Below are 25,829 nucleotides of genomic sequence, written 5' to 3'. Positions count from 1 at the left end.
TATCGCATATTAATGCATATATGTGGAACCTAGAAAAATGGTACAGATGAACCGGTTTGCAGGGCAGAAACTGAGACACAGACGTAGAGAACAAACGTATGGACACCAAGGGGGGGAGAGCAGCAGGGGGGTGGTGGTGGTGGTGTGCTGAATTGGGCGATTGGGATTGACATGTATACACTGATGTGTATAAAATTGATGACTAATAAGAACCTGCTGTATAAAAAAATAAATAAAAGAAAATTTTTTAAAAATTCTATTGGACAGTGATGCTCTAAGCTATCTCTTTATTTTTCTTTTCCCACCAATAGTATTGTTCTTACCTTGTCCTAGAAGAAGGACCTACAGTGCATGTCCAGCAGAGGGCCTTAGTGTTGCCATGACTGAGTGGGATTCATGCCTTCTCTTCTTTTTTTTTTTTTTAACATCTTTATTGGAGTATAATTGCTTCACAATGGTGTGTTAGTTTCTGCTGTATAACAAAGTGAATCAGCTATACATATACATATATCCCCATATCTCTTCCCTCTTGCGTCTCCCTCCCACCCTCCATATCCCACCCCTCTAGGTGGTCACAAAGCACTGAGCTGATCTCCCTGTGCTATGCAGCTGCTTCCCACTAGCTATATATTTTACATTTGGTAGTGTATATATGTCCATGTCACTCTCTCACTTCGTCCCAGTTTACCCTTCCCCCTCCCCGTGTCCTCAGGTCCATTCTGTACATCTGCATCTTTATTCCTGTCCTGCCCCTAGGTTCTTCAGAACCATTTTTTTTTTTTTTTTTTAGATTCCATATATATGTGTTAGCATACGGTATTTGTTTTTCTTTCTGACTTACTTCACTCTGTATGACAGTCTCTAGGTCCATCCACCTTGCTACAAATAACTCAATTTCGTTTCTTTTTATGTAAGCCTTCTCTTCTTGTGTTGAGCTTTGTGGATCAACTTGATTCTTTCAAGGTTTCCTCTCCTCTCCTCCCCCCATTTTTTTTCATCTTTTTTTAAAAAAAGAGAGTAGATAAAGTAGCCTTTATTCTAGGGTCAGTTTAGCTCTATTGCTGAGACATGTCCCATCTGGGATCTTACTGAATGCTTTGGATATTTAAAAAACTTCTTCTGGGACTTCCCTGGTGGTCCAGTGGTTAAGACTCCATGCTTCCACTGCAGGGGGCACAGGTTGATCCCTGGTTGGGGAACTAAGATCCCACATGCCCTGCAGTGTGGCCAAAAATAAATGAATGAATAAAAGCTTCTTCACACTGACTGGTTGGAATTAGAATGTCTCCTAGTCCTACATGAGCCTTAGGATTGTTCAGATGGATCTTGATAGCTTTTTGCCTGTCATTGTCGAGTCTATCCACGCGCAGCTTATTGTTAGCAGCTGACTCAAGAGATCCCTATGCAGATCTGGGTCTCTTTTTCTGCATATCTTCCTTCTTAATGGTAGTTTGTCCCACAAATTGCAGCCACTTCAGTCTCTGCACACTCTGTTTTCTAGTTCCTTAAGTCGGCAAGACATCCATGCTCTGTTTGGTTAAACCCTTCCTGTGTTGTATTCTTGAAAATAACTCCATCTGGAAAGCCTTGGCAGTAGTAGGTCCTACCTCACTTGTTTTGCTTTTCTTTGGGATCACAGTCATCTGCTGCCTTTATTCCTGTGTCTTAAAACAGCCGTTTCCTATCATTTGTCCAGTTTTCTAGTTGATTATGGTGGTAGGGCAAGTTCCTTACCTAATCCGTTATGGTAGAATCAGAAATTCAATTAAGAATTTTAATTTACAAAACCATGAGATATCACCTCACATCTGTTAAGATGGCTGTCTTCGAAAAGAACACAAATAAATGCTGGCGAGAATGTGGAGAAAAGGGAACCCTCGTACGTTGTTGGTGGGAATGTAAATTGGTGCAGCCACTGTGGAAAACAGTATGGAGGTTTCTCCAAAGCCTATAAATAGAACTACCATATGATCCAGCAATTCCACTCCTGGGTGTATATCCAAAAAATCCCCAAAACACTAATTCGAAAAGATATGTGTACCCTGAAGTTCATAGCATCATTATTTACAATTGCCAAGATATGGAAGCAACGTAAGTGTCCATCAGCAGGTGAATGGATCAAGAAGATGTGGTATATATACAATGAAATACTACTTAGCCATCTAAAGGAATGAAATTTTGCCATTTGCAGCAACATGGATGGACTTGGAGAGCGTTATGCTAAGTGAAATTGTCAAAGAAAGACAAATACTGTTTGATATCACTTATATATGGGATCTAAAAAATACAACAAACTAGTGAATATAACAACAAAGAAACAGAATCAGAGAACAAACTAGTGGTTACCAATGAGTAGAGGTAGGGTAGTGGGAGGTACAAATTATTGGGTGTAAGATAGGCTACAAGGATGTATTATACAGCACAGGGAATATAGCCAATATTTTGTAATAACTGTAAGTAGAGCGTAACCTTTAAAAATTGTATAAAAAATTTAAAGTTAAAAAAGAAGAATTTTAATTCCATATTTCCTTGTCAATTGTTAGTTATCTATTCTTTTATTTTTCTTTAGTTACCATACATCCTGTGACATGCATCCTTGACTTATAAAGTGTTGTGTAAATGTACTGTTTTATTACTTCTTGGGCAATGCAAGAAATTTAGAACATTTTATTTATATTTAGCCTCCCTCAAACTTTTGTGCTGTTTTTTCCTCTGTTTTTTTATCCTCTCTCTCTCTCTACGTATATATGTATATAGAGAGAGTTGACCTCAAGACTTAATTTTTGTTTAAAACAATCAAGTTTTATTCAGTTTTACCTATATACTTATCCTTTCCATTAGTCCTCATTCCTTTTTTCCTTTTGTCATTTCCATGCTTCCACCTATGATTATTATTCTTCTGTCTGAAAATCCAATGTTGGTATCTTTTTAGTATAAATCTACTGGAGTGTAAGTCCCTCAGCTTTTATTTATTTGAACATATGTTTATTTCACCTTTATTTTTGAGTAAATATTTGTCTGGATATAGAATTCTAGTTTGGCAGTTCTTTTCTTTCAATATTTTGAAGTATATTTTGGCTTCTACTTTTTTTGTTGAAAAGTCAGCTTTCAATCTTATTGTTGATTCTTTGGAGGTAATGTGTCCTGTTCTCTCTTGCTGTTTTTAAGATTGGATATATGTCTTTTATTTTCTACCATTTTGCTATGATACAATATGTCTAGATGTGCCTTTCATTTATTCTGCTTGGGAATTCAGTGCATCTTATATCTGTGGCTTAGTAGTTTTTCATTAGTTTTAGAAAGTTATTGGTCATTAGCTGTTGAAATGGGACCTTTTGCTCCCTTTCTCACTCCTTTTGTGCTGGAACTTCAAGATAAGTTAGCCAAGGTTTTACCAAACCACAAATGTTTCTTAAGCAGTGTTCCATATTTGTTTCCTTTTTCTTCTTTTTTTAAAATTTATTTATTCATTTATTTTTATCTGCATTGGGCTTTTGTTGCTGCTCACAGACTTCCTCTAGTTGTGGCGAGTGAGGGCTAACTCTTCGTTGCGGTGTGCAGGCTTCTCATTGCGGTGGCTTCTCTTGTTGTGGAGCATGGGCTCTAGGCACACTGGCTTCAGTAGTTGTGGCATGCAGGCTCAGTATTTGTGGCTTGTGGGCTCTAGAGTGCAGGCTCAGTAGTTGTGGCACACGGGCTTAGTTGTTCCGCGGCATGTGGGATCTTCCCGAACCAGAGCTCGAATCCGTGTCCCCTGCATTGGCAGGTGGATTCTTAACCACTGCGCTACAAGGGAAGTCCTCTTCCTTTTTCTTCTTTAGTCCGGTGTTTTCTTCTGACCTTTAGTGCCTTCCATTGTGAATTACCATTTGTAGAGATAATTTGAGGCTTGGAATGATGATCTCTTCCTCCTGAGGGAATTTACTTTTGTTTCTGTTGCACAGTTATGGTATGGTGGACCACTTTTATCTAAATAGAGATTGAGCTGATTTGAAGCTGAGATTTAGCCTTTGTGAATACTCACTTCAGACATAGGTTGTAGTCTTTTGGTTTTCTCAAATGAAGACCTTCAGTGTTTTAAACTGTTCCTTCTCCTTGGTACACCCTGGACATCATTTTTGTCACCCAAACTCTGTAAAACTGCTGACTGCCCTGCTAAGCTTCTCAAGCTTTCAGCTGAAGCTTCCAAGCTGACTAATGCCTTCAGGTGAAGAGAGGTTCCCAACATTTGCTTCACCTCTCCAAGCTTCCCTTATTTTTGGAATTGCATTCCCTTAGATGTTTACTTTGGTAGCTCTCCAGTGTCTTCAGAGATGATTTTCATGCTTCTTCCTGCTCTTCAGGTTATTCTCAGTGGTGTATCCGTCCTGAATAACTAGTTCATCATTTGCTGGAAAAGGTGATTCCTCATGGTTTGGAATTAGAAGGGTAAAGTATAGAGCATGTCTTTCTTACCAACTAAAAATTATGCTCCACGAGGGGGTGTCTCCTGCACTTCAGCTCTGCTGTATTGTTAACAATTGTTCGGATTGGCTGTACTTTCTCCTGCCTCAGAGCCATTGCATTTGCTGTTTCCTCTACCTAGAATACTCTGTTGCCTCTCTTCATTTAACTCACTCACACACATTTTGCAGGCCTTAACTTAAGCTATATTTCACAGAGAAGCCTTCCTTAACCTCCCAGGCAAGGTTAGATTTCCCTGCATTTTTCTCTCAGTGATTTGCACACTCAGAATTTTTAAATTAATTATAACTTAATGTCTGTCTTACCCAGACAGAAATTAGGTCTGCTTCCTTAGACTATGCTAGCACAATGCCTGTCACGTAGTAGACGCTCTCAAAATAAATGAAATCTACGCTGGCATGCTTTAAGGTAGGTTAATATTTCCCAAAATGTGTTCCAGGAAAAAGTGTTCCAAGGTCAAATAACTTTTGGCAGCATGTCATAGTATATCTGCCTTTAAGAAAATCACAATCGGCACTGATGTATTAAAAAATCTTAGAAATTTCATAGGAAATAAAGCTGTTCAACTTTGCTTATTCCTGAGTTTAACACTTTTTAAAAAAACCTGAATATTTACTCTGCAGAATGCTCTTCAAAAATAATCTGGTTAGATTCTTTCTAGAAATGAAAAAGAGAGTTTTTAGGTTTTAGGGAAAAAAAACTTCATCCAGAATGATTAAATGTATTACAAATTCTGGATGAGTGATATCAAAGTCAAAGAGGCTCAAAGGGCAACTCCATTATAGCAATATTTACAGGACTGGAGTTGGGCTGGCATGGACAAAAGATTTCTTGCTTCCAGTTTACTACAGTCTATCTACATAACTCCACAAATGGCGTGAAAAAGGAAGGTTTCAAACACTGATCTCAAGAACTTGTCGTCATGAGCTAAAAAATATATATTGAACTGACTGTTTCAGTCCCACATGATTCTTTGGCAGTCAGGCAGCCCCAGCCAATATGTGGCATTTCCCAGATTTGTGTGGACAATTAACTAGTTCTTGCATCAAAGATTAATGATATGAGAAGTAAAATCAGATGCAAATGGCATTTCAGCTGGTAAATAAAACAATTTTTTTTCAGAGAATTCCCAGTGGCTAATTGTAAATTGAAAAATTTTTCTTTCATCATTAAGCAAGTAATAACTAGTTTACATTTATTCCTATTGGCTTTCCCTCTTCTCTTGCTCTTCTCCTGGCTCCTTCCTTTATTTAATACATTTGGAAATTATCACTAGAAGTATACCATAATACTCCACATCTGTATAACTGCTCCGTTTGGTATATACCAAATATACCATTATACTCCATATCTGTATAACTGCTCCTTCCCCCAATGCTTGCGGGCTATTGACTTGACCAGACTTTATTTCTATCACAGAGTTTGAGATTCAGGGATCCACACTGGATGGATCCCATTATCACCTGTGGATGAGTCTCAAGTCTACATGTCTTTATTCATGACAACTGGACTTCAATCTCAACTATCTTTTGGACATGTTCTAATGATTATTCTAATAGCATCTCAAATTCATTATGTTCAAACCTTAACTGAACATCCATAATACTTCTGGCTTGGTACTTAGTATATGATAGACTCTCACAAAAAATTCCGGTTCTCTTTCTTGAATCAAACATGCTTATTCTCATGATTCTCTCTATTTTTTGTGTGTGTGTGTGAATGAGACTATATTGTGAATCAACTACACTTTTAACAATCCAGCATCTTTCCTCTAGTTTCTATTTTTCTCCCCATTTTTTTCCTTCAACAACTATTCAACTAACTCCTATTTTTTTTTTAAGTTTAATTTTTATTTATTTATTTATTTATTTATGGCTGTGTTGGGTCTTCGTTTCTGTGCGAGGGCTTTCTCTAGTTGTGGCAAGTGGGGGCCACTCTTCATCGTGGTGCGCGGTCCTCATTATCGAGGCCTCTCTTGTTGCGGAGCACAGGCTCCAGATACGCAGGCTCAGTAATTGTGGCTCACGGGCCTAGTTGCTCTGCGGCATGTGGGATCTTCCCAGACCAGGACTCGAACCCATGTCCCCTGCATTGGCAGGCAGATTCTCAACCACTGCGCCACCAGGGAAGCCCCTAACTCCTATGTTTTTAGGAAACTATGTTGGGGTATAATAATTAGGAGGACACAGTTAAGCTCATCATAAATTTTCAGTCTGGTAGAAAGTCAGGGAGAGAAATGAGTAATAAAGTGACAAATACAGAGGTGAGTGTAGGGTAGGAGGAGCACAGACAAGGACACTAACCCAGCTAGGGGGAGTCACAGAAGATTCTCCAGAGGAGAGGACAAGCATGCTGGGTTATGAAACACAAATAAAGATTATCCCAGAGAAAAGCAAGGGAGGTGAATGGTGACAGGAAGAATTTTTCAGGAATTGGAAGTAAATGTTATGTGAACATGCCCCACTCTGCTTTAGGAAGGGCAGAGGTTGGGGATATAAACAAGGCGGTTCATAGGTCAAGATGGTCCTTGAGTACCAAGTTAAAGGGTACATCTTGAGGGTAGAGTACCAGTGATGGTTGGCATTGGGCAGGGCTCGGTGACTGGTTCTGGCCAATGGGCTGTAAAGGAGGGTGACAGTGAAAAGCCATTGACTGTGCTGCTTTCCAGTCTTTGTTTCCCTGTCATATCAAGTGAAGAAATGGGCTCTTTCAGATGGTGCAGTTAGGAAAGTTGAGACCCCACTAGCCTGTGTTGTTGAATCACTGTAAAAATATCAGTTACCCTGGAGGGTTGTTCTGACTTGGAGCAGAGATTTCTCAACCCTGCTGAGATTTTGGGGTCATTTCTTACCCCAGAAGAATATTGGCTATCTTGGTGGATATTCATTCATAGAACATCTTTCTTTCTATGCAATCTAAAGTTCCTCCTCCCTTCTCAACCATCATCACATAAGATATAGCAATTATCACCACATGAAACTATCTTTCATTTGTTTATTGCATATATTTCTTTTCCAGAATATGAACTGTGCAAAGCAATGACCTGTTTCTCTCATTCACCGGTCAATGTCTAGTACATAACACGAAAAATACTATTATTTTAAACTGAGGATGATGGTTTTGTAGAAAAAGTGAGCAAAGGGCACAAGACTCATTCAATCATTTTGTGAACTGCTTAGAGAAAGAGAGATTTGGTTTTATTTCTTACGTATTATGCACATTAAAGGAGAGAGTGGAAAGTATTATACAGATGATTTCAGTCAGAGAAAGAGGCCTGAGCACCTATTGGGGTGTGAAGATAACAATAAGAGAGCTCAGAATTCAATTAACTTGAATCATTGCTGTTGTCATTACTGATTTCACACCTTGTGATGGTAATAACTTATGGTGGCTGATTTGGGGGCTTCCGGTATTTTATGGTTTGTGTGTGTGTCTTGCAGGTAGCCCTTTTGTTATTTGTTTCACACAAGTACATTTTGATTCCTGATCTCTGTTACTGCCAGAACTTCTGCCCCTATTGCTCCTATTGATTTTCCTAAATTAAGATATAAAGTTACCATGACAGATAGCAATGCCTGATATCTGGAGACTAGATGATGCTAAATAAAAAAGTGTCCTAGTTTCTGACTTGTGAACCATGAATTTTTGAGCAAAATATGAGGTCACTATGCAAAACAAATTACTGGCATTCTGATGACCACTAAGACAATATGATGAATGGATAGACATTGAAACAATAAGTCTATAAGAAATGTTAAGATTTAGCTATTCAGGGGCTTCCCTGGTGGCGCAGTGGTTGAGAGTCCGCCTGCCAATGCAGGGAACACGGGTTCAGGCCCTGGTCCCGGAAGATCCCACATGCCGCAGAGCAGCTGGGCCCGTGAGCCACAATCACTGAGCCTGCGCGTCTGGAGCCTATGCTCTGCAACAAGGGAGGCCGCGATAGTGAGAGGCCCGCGCACTGCAATGAAGAGTGGCCCCCACTTGCCACAACTGGAGAAAGCCCTCGCACAGAAACGAAGACCCAGCACAGCCATAAATAAATAAATAAATAAATAAAAATTTAAAAAAAAAGAAAAAAAGATTTAGCTATTCAAGTCTAACAAACTTAGAGTTCTCTTACAGGTATACTTGCAGGGTTTACAAAGTATTTTGCTAGCTTTCCCTGCTGAACTTGAATTCTTGCTGGTAGTAAATTACTGAGTCATATAGAATTTGGTTTGAGGTTTGTCTCTTTCACTTATCTGGATAACCTTGGTCAAGTTTCTGAACTTTATCATGGTCCATAGTTGTAAAATAAAGACTAACAAATTGTTACACTAGGTTGTGGTAATAATTAAATAATCTGAAGTAGTAAAGGGCTTACCAAAGACCTGGACCAACTGATATTAGCAATTGCTTTGGGGATATTATATTTGAAATATTACCCAATTTTTTTTTCTTCTCAATAATCTAGTGGGATTATTCCATGGGACAGTAAATGGGAGGGTCAATGTTACATGATTTGTTCTCTTTCTGTCTCTTTCTGGCAGAAAGAGGAAATAGAGAACTCTTCTGGTGCTGGAAGGAGGAGTGTAGTCTATTAGATTATTGTTCACATATATTCACATACCTTTTCCTCACCACCATGGATGGAGTTTACATCACTACCTCATTCATGTTGGATTTGGTCATGTGACTTGATTTGGCCTCACAGTAGGTGGAAAGTACTTTGACTGATGCAAAGGCCAACCGATATGGCATAAGCACAAGTTTGAACTGTGTCCCTGTGGTTGGGCTTGAGCTCTTGCAACCTCTGGTCATGAGAATAATGTGACCTGAGTAGTCTACTGGGCCAATGAGGATGAGAAACAGGAGATGGTGATTTGGATCTAATCTTCAGCTTGGAGCTAAGCCAACCAAGCCTGCCTAGGTTCAGCAATCCCCAACTCTTAGCCCACAGATGCATGAATGAAAACATATGGTGGTTGTTTTAAGCCACTTAGTTATTGAAATGATTTGTTCACAGCATTACTGTGGCAATAGATGACTGATAAAAAGAGCCAAAGAGAAAGAAGTCATAAGAAGAGCAAGGATAAGAGGCAAGGTCTTGACCATTCTTTTCTCTGGGAGAGAAACCCTGGGAATGGGGAGAGGCAGGTAAAAAATGCCAGGTATATTTGTGTGAATCCCAAAATTTAGACTAATGCTTCACTTTCTCATGTGTATCCTAGGAAGTTTGCAAGCCTGTCAGAGAAATTTTCTTTCTAGTGTAGTGTAGCATCCAACATAGTGCAGGAGCAATAAAGTAGCATCAGTGGAAGGAGGTGCAAGTTAGATGGTTCTAAGATTGCTATTTAAGCCATCCTGAGATTGAATGTGACATGTAGGGTATCCAGAATTTCCATATGTTCCAGGATAGAACTGGTGGACATGAAGATGCCTAGGGCAAGAATAAAAAATTTCAGAATGACAGGAGAATATGACAGAAACCATAGATTTCAGGCTTCAGTACAATGGCTCCCCAAGCCAGAAGGGGTTACCCACGTATCAGTAGATGGTTACTGTGGACACCTGGAATCCAGACAGGAATGGGGACGCCTTCACATAGGCCAGTGAGAATTGGGAGAACAGCACAAGAAGCAGCAGCTCCCTACCCTGCTGCCCTGTGTATTCTTATGCTCAACTGTATCCCCACACATAACCTTAGGAAAGTGAAGAAAACTGTGAATCTTTTTGAAAGAGGTTAAGAACCTGACAGAAGATATTTCTATTAAACTGAAAGAAACTATGTTCTCTACTGCCGTCATCAAGATTTGAGCTCTAGAGCAAGATAAGTTCAAATTATAGTAAACAAACACTTTCTTTTTTTCACACCTTAATGATAGCATATATTTTGGCTTCAGTATAATATTGTTAATTATCATCATCATCATCATCATCATTATTTCTTTTGGAAAGATCATCTGGTCTAATTCTTCCAATAATGCTTGAATCCTCTTAAACACCATCAGAGACAGAGCATTTACTCTCTCATTCCATTTCTGAATAGCTACAAATACTAGAATGGTTGTCCTTATATAGAGCTAAAATTGATCTTCCTGTAGCTCATAGTCAGAGTCTTGTTTCTATCCCATGAAGTCATGTAGACATTTCTATTCCCTCATCCACATGACAGTTGGACTTACCTCATAGCTAGTAAAGGGAAAAAAAGAACTGACTATAAAGTTTTTAATGTATCCCTAGATTTAACCATGCTTCTCATATTTATAGTTCACACATTTTCAATGAAAGCATCAAAATTGAGAACTGCCACATACTGGAACAGAAGGTTAAAAAATTGTGTACCAAATAAAGGATTGGGGGACATTAGCTTGGCAGAAGTTTTTGTAAAAAAAAAAAATGACCTGGGGATTTAATTGGTTAAAAGATTAGCATGATATTTAAAGAGCAATCATGCTGCTTTAATGGAAGGGCAGTATCCCACATGATAAATAGTAATTGTTTCAGTGTTTTCTGTGTTGGTAGTGTCATACATAAATCATCTCAATATCCAGTCTTCCTCCTCAACTCTTTCCTTTCCTTAAACCTCTACATCCAATCAAATACCAAGTTGTATTACGTCTACCTCCTTAAGAACACTTGAATCAGTTCCTTCTCTCCACCCCTACTGCTGCTACCTGAGTTTGCACTACCAGTATCTTTCTATGTGTAGTCCTGTAATAGTCTTCCTGCTGGTCTCTTTCTTCTCAATTGTTTTCCACATTGAAACAATAATCTTTCTCAAATGCCAATACGATCTCATCTCTTTCATGTTTATTCCAAGGCACGTTGAATCTACTCTTACTACAACTAATCTTAATTTCTTCACACCTCTCATGCTGTGAGTTTCTTGCTGTGCTTAATGTAATTTTAGTGACTAAGGTATGTATTTTTTATACATGACTTTTTAAACACAAGCCCAATATTCCACCAGGCTCAATCAAAAAGAGTGGTATTCTTCACTGCTGGGGGAATATCTGGCTGAGCTGGACTTACTAAATTACAAATTAAATGGCGGTCTCAAGTGGGGGCTCGGATGGATTTTTAAGGGCAATTTTGACTACTTGATTTTTGCTGAACCCCATGGTAAAAATTGATTTCATTGTCACTTGTGAGATAGTGAAATAGTAATGCCATTGTTGTTTTTTATCATTTTTATTTTGATAAAAATAAATTTCGTGAGATAGAAAAATTTTAAGCACAGTTCTCAGGGAGGGAATTATCTTAATTTGAAAAAATACTTTGAGAGGTGTTTGGGCTTGAAGGTGAGATCTTTGGGAACCAGTCTGAAGCTGGCAATAAGGATGAAGAAGAGGTGGAATCTATTTTACATAATACAATAAAAAAATTTTAAATTAAAGTTGCTCTTTAAAATTTAAAGGACTGCTGAGGACCAAAGATTTCAGAGCTATTTTTTAAATTTATTCATTATTCATTTTACAAGGGAATGAACTAAGGGTTAGAGAAGTTAAGCCATGGTGGTTAATCATGCAGGTTTTGCACTTGAGTTCAGTTCAGGAACCCAAACTTCCTAGCAGTAGGACTTGAGGAAGTTATTTAACTTTTTAAACTTTCAGTTTCATATGTATAAAGTGGAAGTTATAACAGCATCCCAATCATAGGGTTCTTATGGGAGATTAAATGAGAATCCATGTAAAGCAGTTAGCATGTTACTTGGCACTTACTAAGCATGTTCTAAAAATCTTTATTTTCTCCTTTTTACCTTTTTCCTTTTCTTATTTTACTTTTGCCCAAGTCCCCAGAGCTAGTGAATGGTTTTACATTCCTAACTAGTTCATTCTGATCCAAACTTCAGTGCAATTGTATTATGCACTCTGCCGATTATTTGTGCTACCAATCACACATAACAAGATGGGGACTTTAAAAAATCTTATCAGGTAGCTCTATAATCTCTTTATTGGGGTATGGAATTATTTTAATTTTTATTTTATTTTATTTTTTCTGCTTAGACTGCTACCTCAACTTTTTTTAGCAAGAGCATATATCTTTTCTTTGAGGATCTGCTCTTTTTTCACCACCCATTACACTGGATTTGGTGGGGCTGCCAATTTCAGCATCTTGGCCCCATGGCCAGGCCCCATGGCCAGGCCCCATGGCCACACATGTGAGCATAAGATCTATTATAGGATTGTATCGTTTCAGATGCAGTGATAATTCTGATTGTTGGACATGTGTCTTAAGTTGAGGTATTGTGATAAATAGTCTGACTCCATATTTTGGTGTTTGACTGCTGAGAAGCTTTTCAGCCTACCCCTTCCTCATCCCTTCTGCCTCACATCTGGGCAAGATGATAAGCAAGGCCAGGGCTTCTCCTTGGGTGCTGATGGGAGATTCAAACCAGGCAAGCACCTGCGCAAGCATGGGAACCCTCACTCTAGCCCCACTTATTAATCACAATAAAAGCCTCAAGCCAGTCTGCTTTCTTTGTTCTCTCAGGCCATTTTCTGACCAGCGTCGAAAGTCTGCCCCACTCTCTCCAGAAAGCCTCATTATGTAAGTAATAAGCCTTTTTCATACTCTCATGGTGTGTGTGTGTGTGTGTGTGTGTGTGTGTGTGTGTGTGTGTTTCCTCAGTCTTGACACCTGATTCAAACTTTGGGTAAGGAGCCATTCTGCCTCTGAAGAATGGCAATAACAGATGAAGTGGGTCTCTTGGTCCTCTTGAATTGTGAGGTCTAATGAAATGACCTCTAGCTGCCAGTTGCCAAGTCTCCTACAACATGGACAGGTAAGAGAGAATAGAGCCAGCATCCAGAGAAAAGCAAGAGACTCAGTGAGAAAGTCTAAATGGCACTTAAGTCCTAGAATCCACCCCCAACTTCCCAGTTACATGAGCTAATAAATCTCCCTTTGTGGCTTAAGCTAATTTGTTGCTTTCAGTAACTTCCAACGTAAAGACTCCTGTCTTAAAGATATCTTAATGGGCTCTAGGCATAAAAGATAAGACCCCAAGGCTCTGAGAATTAAAGAAAGTTTTAGAAAAGGAGGCTGAGATGCTCTCTGTGGGATGAGAAAATATATATATTTTTTGTTCTGTGGCTCTTTAGTATGAAGAGAGATGACAGAAGTATGCTACATCAGGGAAATGCCAAGAGAGGACCCTTGGTGACAGGGTGGTTGAAGGGTCCTTGGGGAAAGGAATGTCTAGTAAAAATCTTAAAATTGCTGTGTGATTCCTCCTCATGTTCCCTGATCTTCAGGAAGGTGTTCAGCTCTCATTAGTGCTTTGATGTAGCTTTTGTGGAAATGGATGGAATGGCTGTTGAATTTCATATTTGATTTGCTGAGGAGTGAAAGAGATTCTACCTGTGAGAAGGCAGAGGATGCATGATTTTGTTCACAGAAAACCTCAGGAGGGATTTGGGCTTGTATAGGCTGTAGAATCAGGGGAGGGGATTTGGGGACAATTTTACTTGGAGCTCAAAGGGTAGAGGATTTCATGTTAAATATAGTTTATAGTGAATAAGAATGGGCCTAGCATTCTTTTTTTTCCCCAAATCTTGTGGGTATCATTTAGTAATTTTATTTCCTCTGTGCACTAAGTAGTAATGTGATAGCTTGCAAAAGTTCATTTTCTTTATGTGCCTAATTGATGTCCATGTCATAACCTAGGTGCTGGGGAGAGCTCACCCATTATATGCTCAAAGAAAGATTTAAATAAAGCAGTACAGGAAAAAAATCTATTACTGCAGATACTAAAAGAACAGTCCATAGTTTTAGTTTTGGTTGTAATTCTTTTATATTGATTGAAACTAAGGGCTCATTAACTTAGTTTTGCTATATTTTTGCTAAGTAGAATATCAGAGTATATTTATTAACCCAGCATCTTGTATGAATTTTTCAAATCTTTGTATCAAGACTTTTTCAAAGTCTATTGTATAAATAGAGTAATCATATTATTTATGTAGGTTTATAAATTAACATTTTCTTAAAAAAGTACTTAATAAGCATGTAGAACTATTAGAATCCCAGAGCAAGAAGGGGCCTTAAGTATCATCGTGTTCCCTGAATTTTTAGATGAGGAATTGAGGCTGGGGGAAACTGAGTGTCTTGCTCAAACCATACATGTGGGACGGAAACCAGACATGGATGTGTGGCTTTGGTCAAACCTTTTTTCCACCATGCCGTTTTCCTGTCTATAAAAATGAAGGGGATGGACTAGATAATTTTTATGGTTCTTTTCTCCTCTAAAATCCATTTTTTAAAAATCTAAGGATTTGGGTAATTTCTGTATTTGTACCAAAACTTCTAAGTAACTGGCAACAAACAACTACTTCTCAGAACACATGGAACTGCAATGTGTCTTGTGGGGCAGACCAGCTCTCAACATGCTTCTACAATCCAGGAAACCACGCAGCTTTTAGTTACTCTGCGGCCTGCCATGCAATAGAATACTTTGTCTGGTTGCTCACATTATCCCAACCCTTTGTGTAAGGTACTACATTTCAGAAATAAACAGTTTCAACTAAGAAAGGAGATGTAAAACCGTATGAACTCAGCTCAGCAATCAAGGAGCAAGGTTTTATTGAATTCCTGCTGTGTGTTTAGCATGGCGCCAGAGATGAAATTGGATTAAGAGGAAGTGTGAGACATGGACCCTATGTTCAATGGCATCATCCAGGGGAGGAGATAGAGCTGTCTTAGAAAAAATAACAGAAAAATGGTACGCTATGTTGTGTGGTTCTGACACCAAGTGAAACAAGATTTCCACGAAGGAAGAATGATCTTTTTAGCTCCCTAGTTCTTTACACTTCTCTTAGGCATTTTATTTTTTCCATCCTCTAGAAATAAAGTTTAGATAGTTAGGATGGGATATTCAGGGTTTTTAAAACAAAGATGAAGAATTTTGACCTGATGAGATAAATAAAAGAAGTCATTAATGGGAACTCCCTGGTGGTCCAGTGGTTAGGACTCTGAGCTTCCACTGCAGGGGGCACGGGTTCAATCCCTGGTCAGGGAACTAAGATTGTGCATGCCATGTGGTGTGACCAAAAAAAAAAAAAAAGAAAGAAGTCATTAATATGTGTTTGTATAGGTAAGTGAAGTGAGGAAAATGTGGTTTTAAGATTAGCGTCAGGCAATGGTATGCAAGCTGAATTGAGAGAAGCCTGAATGAAGGAAGTGAGCCCAGTTTCAGTAAGCTTAGATGATGTAATGTAGATGTGTTATGTGATGCGGGTTGTGCAACAGCTCCAAAAGGCAGTGGCTTAACACAGTAAAGCTTTATTCCTCTTCATGTTGTGGTCAGTATAGGCGAGTAGGGCACTTAATGCTACAAAATCACTTACAAACCCATGTAATTTGTAAACTGCAGGTTTACCATCTTTAACTTGTGGTTTCAAGGTTACCTTAGAGTATACACAACTATCACACTGGAGGGAGGAAGATGAAGAGAGAGAAGAGACAAACTATTTCTGCTGATTTCAGACAAACTATTCTGACTAATCTCATGGGGTCGCCGAGAAGCAAGGAGATCTTGGAATGTAGTTTAGCAGTGGGACCTGGAAGAGGAAACTGACCTGTGAGCAGCTTCGCCAGCTTCCTCCCTGTGGGTCTCTAGGAAATCAATTTTGATAAACAGAAAAGCACTAACATTTCCTGAGTGGGACATGAACTGTGCAACACAGAAATATTTCCAACACTTGCCTGATACCGATCATTTGAGGTACTTACTAAAAATGTTGATTTGGGATCCCTCACCCAGACCTTCTGAATCCAATTCTCCAGAAAAAGGGTCTTGGAATCTGTGTTTTTACTATGTTCCAGATGATTTTTATCACTAGGCAAGTTTTGAAAACCCTGCTTTACACAAATACAACTTTATGTGTAGGAGCTATTTTTATTCCCCATTTTACACACGAGGTTATTGAAGTTAATTAACTTGCTCAAGGTCACAGAACTGGGGTGTGGCAGAAATGGGACCTGAACTTGGCCTTACCAGACCCTGTAGCCTAAGCACTGAAATTTTCTTCCATCCTGCTTCCCCTTGAGAATCCATATTAACTGGAACTAATTATTGAGGGAACCCATGGAACCATGGAACTCTAGGAGTTTTATATATATATATATATATATATATATATATAGTTATATATAGTTATATATAGTTATATATAGTTTTTTATATATATATGAGTTATATATATATATGAGTTGTATATATATTCTAATAAATGCTATAATATCAGATTTTGAATTTTCTATGTCTGAATAACAGGGTATCTCCATAAACAAACAGAAATCATGACATTCCAGGCCCCAACATCTTGCCCCTTTAATAGCAAGAGAAGTCTAACACATATGTAATGCATGTTCATTGTTGCTGTTTTTTTATGGATCTCAGAAACTAAGAACAAACTGAGTTAGTTTAGTGGCACCTGGAAAGAAAAGTGTGGCAATTTGCAGGAAAAATGCCTCATCATCTTCCAGGATGGGATAAGTAAGGCTTTGGTCAACTGACTGGCTGGAAAGTCAGTCAGGGATGATGCTGTGAAAAGCAGGATAAACACATAAACATCCTGGAGCAGGAAAATGTCACCTTGGTAATGGCAAGTAATCCCTGAGAGTAGAAATGTGAGTGAACAATCTTCAGTGATGAAAAACTCAAAGGTGAGGAGAATTTGCCACTCAGAAAAACAGAAAATTCTGTTTCTAGGTTACTCTAAAGCAGAAGTTGTTGAACTCTAAAATAGGCTGTGGAAGTGTCAGCAAGAAGTAGTGATTGCTAGAGCTGCACGGGCAGCCCGAGAGCTGATCACTGGGTCAGATCTTCCTTGCTTTACAGTGGAATATCTAGGTACTCATAACGGATGGTGGGAGCCTTGAACGATCAAAGGATGCTGGCTAGGGGGAGACATAACATGAGAAAGTTAGCTTTGGGTGCCAGAGTTGAATACACAATAAATGCATTGAGCAGCCCAAGCCAGCAGACAACGTAGCAGCAAAATGACCACGCCAATACACCAAGCACTGTGTGGGCGAATCCTATGAGGAAGTGTGGCATTACAAGACTTCACACCTGCCTGCTTGAAAAGATTTTTTTCCCTTTGGGAACTGTTATAGGTTGAATTGTCTCCCCCCAAATTCATATGTTGAAGTCCTACTGCCTATACCTCAGAATGTGATCGTATTTGGAAATAGGGTCATTGCAGATGTAATTAGTTAAGATGAGGTCATACTGGAGTAGGGTTCACCCCATATCCAAAATGATTGGTGTCCTTATAAAAAGGAGAAATTTGGACAAGACTCACATGCAGGAAAAATGCCATGTAAAGATGAAGGTTAAGGTCAGGGTGATGCAGCAAAAGCCAAGGAACACCAAAGATTGCCAGCAAAGCACCGGAAGTGAAAAGAGAGGAATGGAACAGATTCTCCCTCACAGGCTCCAGAAGGAACTAACCCTAATGACACCTTGATCTAGGACTTCTAGCCTCCAGAACTATGAGATAGTAAATTTCTGTTATTCTAAGGCACCCAGTTTTTGGTACTTTGTCACAGCAGTCCTAGCAAACTAAGGCAGGGACTATAAATGACAATGAGAAAACTAAAGCTAAAATACAAATAAAAGTCCCCCCTTGGGGGATTTTGGGAATTGTAGCATATAGTTGGCCGTGTGGTATAAATGAAAAATCAGACAGATCTGTGTTTGAAACTTGGCATTCTTGTGTTCTGGGTAGGCATCCTTGAGCAAGTTATTCAGCTTCTCTGAGCCTCGATGTCGACCTAAAAAAAAATGAGGAAATAGTGTTTGGTTTTTGTAAGGATTAAATAAATAGCTCTATTTCAATTACTGTTTCAAAAATGTATTTTATTCCATTCACTGCTTGATATGTATTATTTCACAACAAACCAATGATCTATGGTGTTACTTTCATTTATGGGAAGGAGGTTAGGCTCATGAGTCATTCAGTTAATAAGAGCTCTTTTAAAACATAGGCCTGTCATCTAAGGCCAAGGTCACAAACACTACACCTCCCACCTCCCTGGGCTATCTGCCCAGTGAAGAAAATATAATATCTGTTGCATTTTCTTTTTATTAGTTTTATATAATATATAAACACAATTATCTAAATATATATTATATCTATTTATTTTTTATATCTATTTAATTTTTATTTTACATTCCAACTTAGACTTGCTTGCTGGGCTGTTTCCTTGGTTTCTGAATGGGAGCTTGAATCAGAAGTATGACTCCTTCATGATTCAGGGCTCTCCAGCAAAATGATTAAATAAGGATTAATATGGCACCAAATAATAAAGGTATCAGAATTATACTTAATGTACAAATATTAAGCCAAATGAGAAAACCATTCATCAATTATCTTTTACAGAAAAAGACTTTTGCTCTATCCAAAATGCAACAAATTATGGTATATCAGACATCTCTCTATGATTTAAAATTTGATATATGTTTGTTTGTCATTTCACTATAATACCTGAGGACATAATATTTTTGAATTTGTACTTTGAATTAATTGCTACTCTAAAGAAAAAATACAGTAAAAAATTAAATAAAACAACTTTTCTGCTTCATTTAAAGAGGTAATTTTATTATATATAACTCTCATGGAACTATGGTATTAATGATTTACCTGTAGATTATAATCTCTTTAAAAGATCATATACTTTAAGAGAGCTTATACTCATCATTTCCCAGTAGAACCTATAAAAGGAACTTGCACAAATTATGTGCATAATGTTTTCTGCTAATAATGCAGATCACTCAGGCTAAGCATTTAATTTGCAAGTATCTTAAAAATACTGTATTTCTTTCACTGATCCTATAATTTTTATTTTGAATATATAAATGTTTTACTCACACTGGGAAAAAAACCCAGTAGTTTTATTCTTACACTGTGACTGTATAATAATACTAAACCCCCAAATATATCTATACTGAGTAAAACTTATCCAGTGCAATGGGAGAGAGGAAATGAATGATTTCAAACTTTGTGAGAAGCTCTGAGAACTCAGTGAGGGTTGAACTGAATGGCTTAGTGGAATATGGGTGATCATCTACAGCTTTGGAACATTCCCTTCCAGTTCCAGGATATCAGGACCCTTTAAAGGATAAAGAAATGCATGAGCTCAAATATTGGTTCCCCAATGTTAGACAAAATCCTATAAGATATGGATTGGAAGTTTATAACACTAAATTTGGAAGCAATTCACTTGCTGAAATTTATCCCTGATGCATTTTGTGGTTCAGTCCCGAATCTCATTTAGCCTACATAGTCCATATGGGCAATTTAAAGACTTAGCTTAACATTCTGTTTTTAGAGTATGTGAATCAAGACATTTGGACTATGAATCACCATTTGGTAGTCTTATAATTCTAGGGGACACTTTGTTCCCTCCAAATAAGAAGCAACCTTCAAGAGGAAAATTTCTCTGACAAATAATAGTAAATGCATGTTAGTAGTTTTCTGTCATTTTGCCTTTGTAAATGATTACCCTTAAAACCCATCATGAATCCTGCCTGAGTGAAAGCAATGAGAACTGGCTGGTGAGTTTGGGGAAAAAGGACTTAGAGTTCTGAGTACTTGTCACGTATGAGTATATGGGACATGAGACAATTTTTGCCCTATTTTTCAAAAGTGACTGACATTTAAAGAAAAAAATGAATAGAATATAAATTCTGATCTTGAGATAGTTGCTCTGGTAGTCACATTTTTTTATTTTAAAGTAAAAATAATTCTATAGTCATTGTTCCATTTGGGAAATCAACATTTGATAATAAAAGTTCTGTCTATGCCTCAATAAACGGCATGTTGTATAAGAGGAAAAGAAGCCTTGGGATCTTCAAACGCTTCATATTAAAGTGTACTTGGTGGCATATTTACTTGCGGCATTTTATAGTACTTTATGAATCTGTATCCTCCAGTTATCTTGGTTTTAAGGACCCGAGGGAAAATTTACTAATTTCTTTGGATCTTGAGCAGCATTTTTAGAAAATTAATGTATTCACCACCTTATTGATGGTATAGCATAACAGTTCAGAACACTGGCTGTGGAGTTAGGCTGCCTGGGTTTGAATCCTTATTAGCTTATTATTAGCTATGCAACCTTGTTAGCCATATGCAAGTCCCATAAGGTTTTCTGTAACCTCATCTGTAATGAGGATATCACTAGTGCCTATTTCCTAAAGTTTTTATGGAGATTAAATGAGGATAAAGCATACAAATCAAGTTCTCAGCACAGTGCTTGGCATATAGTAAGGGTTCACACATATGCGTGATACACCCTCTTTCAAGCCAAGAAGCAGGGTGCACGGAGAGTAAAGATGGAGCCCCCTATGGTTTATATTTCCCTTTGCTTCCCACTTGTTCGTACTACCTCAGCGAGCTGCTCAGGAAGCCACAGCAGAGATTACCAGAGATGCCCCTAGAGCAGGAAATGAATTCAGAAAAATCAGAGGGCTGCATTTGTGTGCAGTAACCACAAACGCAACACTGCTATTATCCGCTTAGAATTAGGGAATGCCACTTAGGCTCCCAGTAGTTAAATTATACAATTAGAAGAACTGTTGAACATACTTTTTACAAAATGGAAAAGAACATCATACAAGATCTAACAGAGCTCGAATTGAAATACCGAGCTCTAGTAATGTGCTTCTAAATATAGCTTGGTTTCTCACAATCTACATGGCTCATCTTCCAGCAAGAAGATTAGCGTGTGCTCATAGCCATAAAATTGGCAGATATTTAATTTATATTAACTGGGTTTTTTAATTTAAATGTTAGATTTAATAGGCTAGATACAATGTAACAATTCTGTATGAAAAAATTTGAGTCCATTGTAATCCATTCAAATAATGCTCACTAAATATTCAAAAATCTTCCACTTTACCTTCTTTAGTAGTTGCACAGGTCTTCAGAGCAATCAGTTTTATGGCATAGTTCTTATTTAACAGGTATACTTATTTAAGCACCCCATGTAGAAGATATCATAGAAAACAACTGAAAACCTAGGTCATGATGGGTGTTGAGATCTACTCTATTTGGTTCTTTATTTATGTATCAGAAAAATATGATCAATTAATTCCCTAAACCAAACTTCAGGAGATGCTTCTTAATTCAGACCCATCTTGCTAGACTTTGGCTGCTCCTTTACTTAAATTGTTAAGCAAAAAACAAACTCACTTTTAAAAATTGCTACAGCAGATGTTTTTTGGTGTCCCATGTCATATCCTCTCAGCCGATCTGATAGTTCAGTCTGGGGTGGGCAGAACTGTAACATGCTCCCCAAGGTCCTGGCCCCTGGTGTGCACACCTTTTCCCAATTATTCAGTCAAACCCTAACCTAGATGCTGCTGTGAGGGGATTTTGCAGATGCAGTTAAAGTCCTGATCAGTTGACCTTAAAATAGGGATATTATCCAACTTCATCACATGAACCTTTTGAAAACAGAATTTTCTCCACTGGTGGCAGAAAAGGAAGTCAGAGAGATGTGCTCCTACTGGTTTGGAAGAAAGCAAACATGCATCTTGTGAACTGCCTGCCTGGGGAGGGTCCACGTGGAAGGAAATGTGGGCAGGCTCTTGTACCCAAGAACAGTCTCCAGCTGACAGCTAGCAGGAAAACAGGGACCACAGTCCTACAACTACAAGGAAGTGCATTCTGCTAATGACCGGTGAGCTTGGAAGAGGACCCTGAGTCCAGATGAGAACCACAGCCCCAGCCAACACCTTCATTTCAGTCCAGCGAGGCCTTGAGCAGAGAATCAAGTTATGCCTGGACTTCTGACCTTCAGAAATTATGGATGAATTCATGGGTGTTATTTTAAGCCTCTGTTCGCGGTAATTTATTACACAGCAATAGAAAACTAATACTACATAGCCTTAACTGCTGCACGTAGTTCTGTGTAAGCCCAGACTCACCTCTCACTGGGCCGGCATCCTCCTTCCAGGGTGCACTGTGTGTCCATGCTCTTTCTACCCCAGGGTCTTCTCCAGTGCAATGGAAGCTTCTTTGGCCCTATTCAATCACAGGTTGGAAGTATGAGGGATGTAGTGCTCCGAAGGAACCACTAACTTATCGGAGACTAGAGTCAGTAGATAAAAGTTCCATAGCTCTTCAAGCAGTCATCTCTGTTTCCCAGAAGTGCTGGGGTGCCTATATCAGTGACCTCAGCAGCCACCGTCTCTGTAACTGATCCTTCCCTGTTTCACTTTGTCTCCACAATAAACTCTCCTGCATACAGGTGCTCATCTCAGACTCTGTTTTCAGGGAAATCCAAACTAAGAGAGTTACAAGCCTTTAGAAGATAAGAAGCTACTAGATCTTACCCCCTCTAGTATAACATCCTTAAAATATTACCAAGAGATAGAGTGTTAAAGGTAAAAAGAAAATGTTTCCTGAGACAATCAGAAAAAGAGAGTAATACATTTGGATTGAAAGAGTCAAAATCACGTGATTGTGTGAAATACCCTAGAATCTGCTGTATGATCACTTGTGTCAACAACCCCAAAATGATTACTACAATTCATTTTATTTGAATAATGTTTCATATTTATAAAGTTCTTTCATGTGTATTATCTCTTTTAATTCTCCCAACAATCTAGATTTTTTTTTTTTTTTTTTTTAGTGTTCCAGTGATCTTGGTCTTCTGAATAGTTTGGGTGGTATCATTTTTGAGCAATAGATATCATGTAGTTGTTAATTTGGGATTTTAAAAAATGATTTAATTGTGTCTTTCAAGCAACATAATTTAAATGCTTCTTCATTTCAGAATTATTTCATGGTTCAGTTTTTTGTCTCCTGGTCTGCCAATTCTATAACTGTTAAAAATTCTTTCAATAGATAGAGGCAGCATAACTTAGTGGAAGGTTATAACATTTCTATTGTTGGTAGTCTATTTCCTTTATATTTATCTTAGAGTTTGACTTACTAATATTTACTCGGTCATTTTTAAGAAATTAATTCTGGGACATTTCTATTTGGAACAGTGAGATTTTTTAGAACTGTGAGTTTTAAATTCTCTGTATTCTGAAGCTTTGTCATTATTTTCAAGATGAATCCTTGTATCTTGTGAAAGTGGCCTAACAGAACCCATGAAATCTCTGGGGAAAATTAGACGTTCTCTGGAAGGTCATTTCTGTTTCTACATTATGTTCTCTGAATTTCTCTTGCTTAATTCTTTGCTGGGATTTAAAAAAACAACAACAACAACAAAAACTTTTGACAGTCATTTCCTGCTGCCTTTTCAAATCTCAGAGAGTAGTCCTCTGTTTGAGGTATCACAGTTGGTTGTTACAAAAAAGATTTTTTATGTTACAGTTGGAAGATTATGACTTCAGGAAGGGGAAAGTAGCAAAGGAAATAGAACTCAAACCAAAATCTTTAGTGGGGAAAAAAATACAAGAAAACATATAGAATTTGTCTCAAGTTTTCAATTATATTTCAAAATTATATTTCAATTATGTTTCCCCATGAGCCATCATCATTCTTTAGAGACATATAAAAATATATGGTTTGGGATGAACTTTTTCACCTTTACTATGACATTTTTATTTTTAGAGATTCTGTTTATTTATCAGCTGCTCTCTTCTGATTTAAACTTCACTAATGTTAACAAAATAATTTTGAAGATGATGTTGTTTCGTATTTTTGCTTTTTAAAAAATGAACCAATCCATAGCTGTATATATAAACCTATAACTGCCCTAGACAGCTGAAGTTTAAATTTTGGAGATTTTCATGGTTAGTCCAAGTGGCAGTTCCCTTTCCCACTCATGCATTTACAATAAGCCAGTGTTGTCTAAAGCTAGAACTGTGACTAACGTGTTCCCAGGGAGCCAGCAGCTACCCTGCCTTATAACTGACTGATTGTACACCTGGAGGAGCCTTTTTTGGAGCCTGCACTCGTATACCCTTAATCCTGCATCTCACTAATTAATGAATTCATGTGCATCCTCGGCTCTGTTGTTTATGAGCAGGTGATCATTTTCTCATAATCTGTGATCAATTTGCTGCCTAAATCATTTCACCTATAGGATTTCTCCCTTTTTGTGTGTGCTGTTATATGTCTTTATGCTCATACAAATTTTCCATGTAGCCAGATTCAGATGTATGATTCAACACACCTTACTGTGGTCATCAATCAGTGTACTTATAAAATAAGCCTATTTTATTACTCTAAACAATTGACATTTGTATAAAAATAGACATTGAAGACATAGGAAATAATCTTCATATCTCCTTACAGGCAATAATTACCAAAGTTGATCCTGCACTTCTGACGATGGTGGTGGTATGAGAGTCACTGAAATGAACAGGGGGCAAAGGTCAAACTTAATCTGAGAATTTAAAATAGAATCATTGAACCCTGAAATATATATTGCCATGTTAAAATGGGGCTAAATCATTAGGGAGCCCCAATTCCTTAGAGTGCCTAGTGTCAAGGTATAACAATTAGTGGCCCTTCCGTTTGGAAGATTGGATGTGGGTTGAGGGGATATTTGAAAAGAGTACAGAAATTTAGTTATAAGAGGTACTCTTCTCATTGTCATTCCTTTTCTCTAAAAAAGGCATTATCTACCAAAATGGCTTAACACAAATAACTTTCACACTTCTAGACCAGGCTACTTCAATATCTTGACATTTCTTTTAAAATTTGCAGCCGTAATTACAGCTTTGTCAGCTAAGTAATCAACTAGGTAAAAGTTTAAGTACAAAATTTTATCTGGCACGAGAAGATTAATATGTGCTTTGCTAATAACTACATTTAACAGGATGGATTTCTTCAGGAGTTCTATTTGTCTATTGTGCAAATTCACAATTACATTCCCCAATTACCCCAGACACTGCTGTCATTATTTTTCTTCTCTAGAGGGCTTCATGTTTTAATTCTTAGTATTAATTATATTGTAAATTACTTAATAAGAGAAATTTGAACAAATTTTCTTATTTAGGAATAGCAACAGAATTTGGGGTTTCAGCGAATATCTCTTATTTAGCACAAACCAGCTCTTTTACCCTAAGCTTTAAAAAAGAAACATATTTCCTCCATCTCTTGTTAAGCGCATGGAAAACTATTCACCATAATTCCACAAATATTTAGTGAGCACTTGCTATACACCAGGTATAGGTTCAGGAACACAAATGAGTAAAACGTGGTTCTTGTCCTCAATTAGCTCACAAGGAAGAAGGGAAAGGTACACAACTAAGTACAATGCACTATGATAAAGACATTGGCAAAGTGGTTTTAAAGCACAGAGGAGTGAACATTTATTTCTATCTGTAATATTTCTATCTAATCTTCATTGAGAAGATTAGATTTTTTTAGCTGGGCCTTGAAGGATGTGTATGATTTACCAGACAGAAA

At 37.9% G+C, this 25,829-nt stretch overlaps 1 long non-coding RNA gene across 3 annotated transcripts in view; it reads left to right on the top strand.

Moving 5' to 3' along the window:
- LOC309667160 overlaps positions 1-25,829 on the top strand; it is a 384,581-nt gene that overhangs the window by 67,915 nt on the left and 290,837 nt on the right. For 2 of the 3 annotated variants that reach the window (XR_014267564.1, XR_014267565.1), the window contains exon 4: positions 12,943-12,999. The exons of the other annotated variant lie outside the window; for it this stretch is intronic. This is a non-coding gene — a long non-coding RNA (uncharacterized lncRNA). The remainder of the gene's footprint in view (positions 1-12,942; positions 13,000-25,829) is intronic. 3 annotated transcript variants of the gene reach the window in all.

This window comes from Balaenoptera physalus (genome assembly GCF_965194825.1).
Source record: "Balaenoptera physalus genome assembly, chromosome: 9".
Taxonomy (NCBI): domain Eukaryota; kingdom Metazoa; phylum Chordata; class Mammalia; order Artiodactyla; family Balaenopteridae; genus Balaenoptera; species Balaenoptera physalus.
The sequence above is the reverse complement of the archived record's forward strand: the minus strand, read 5'-3'. Positions and strand labels throughout refer to the sequence as shown.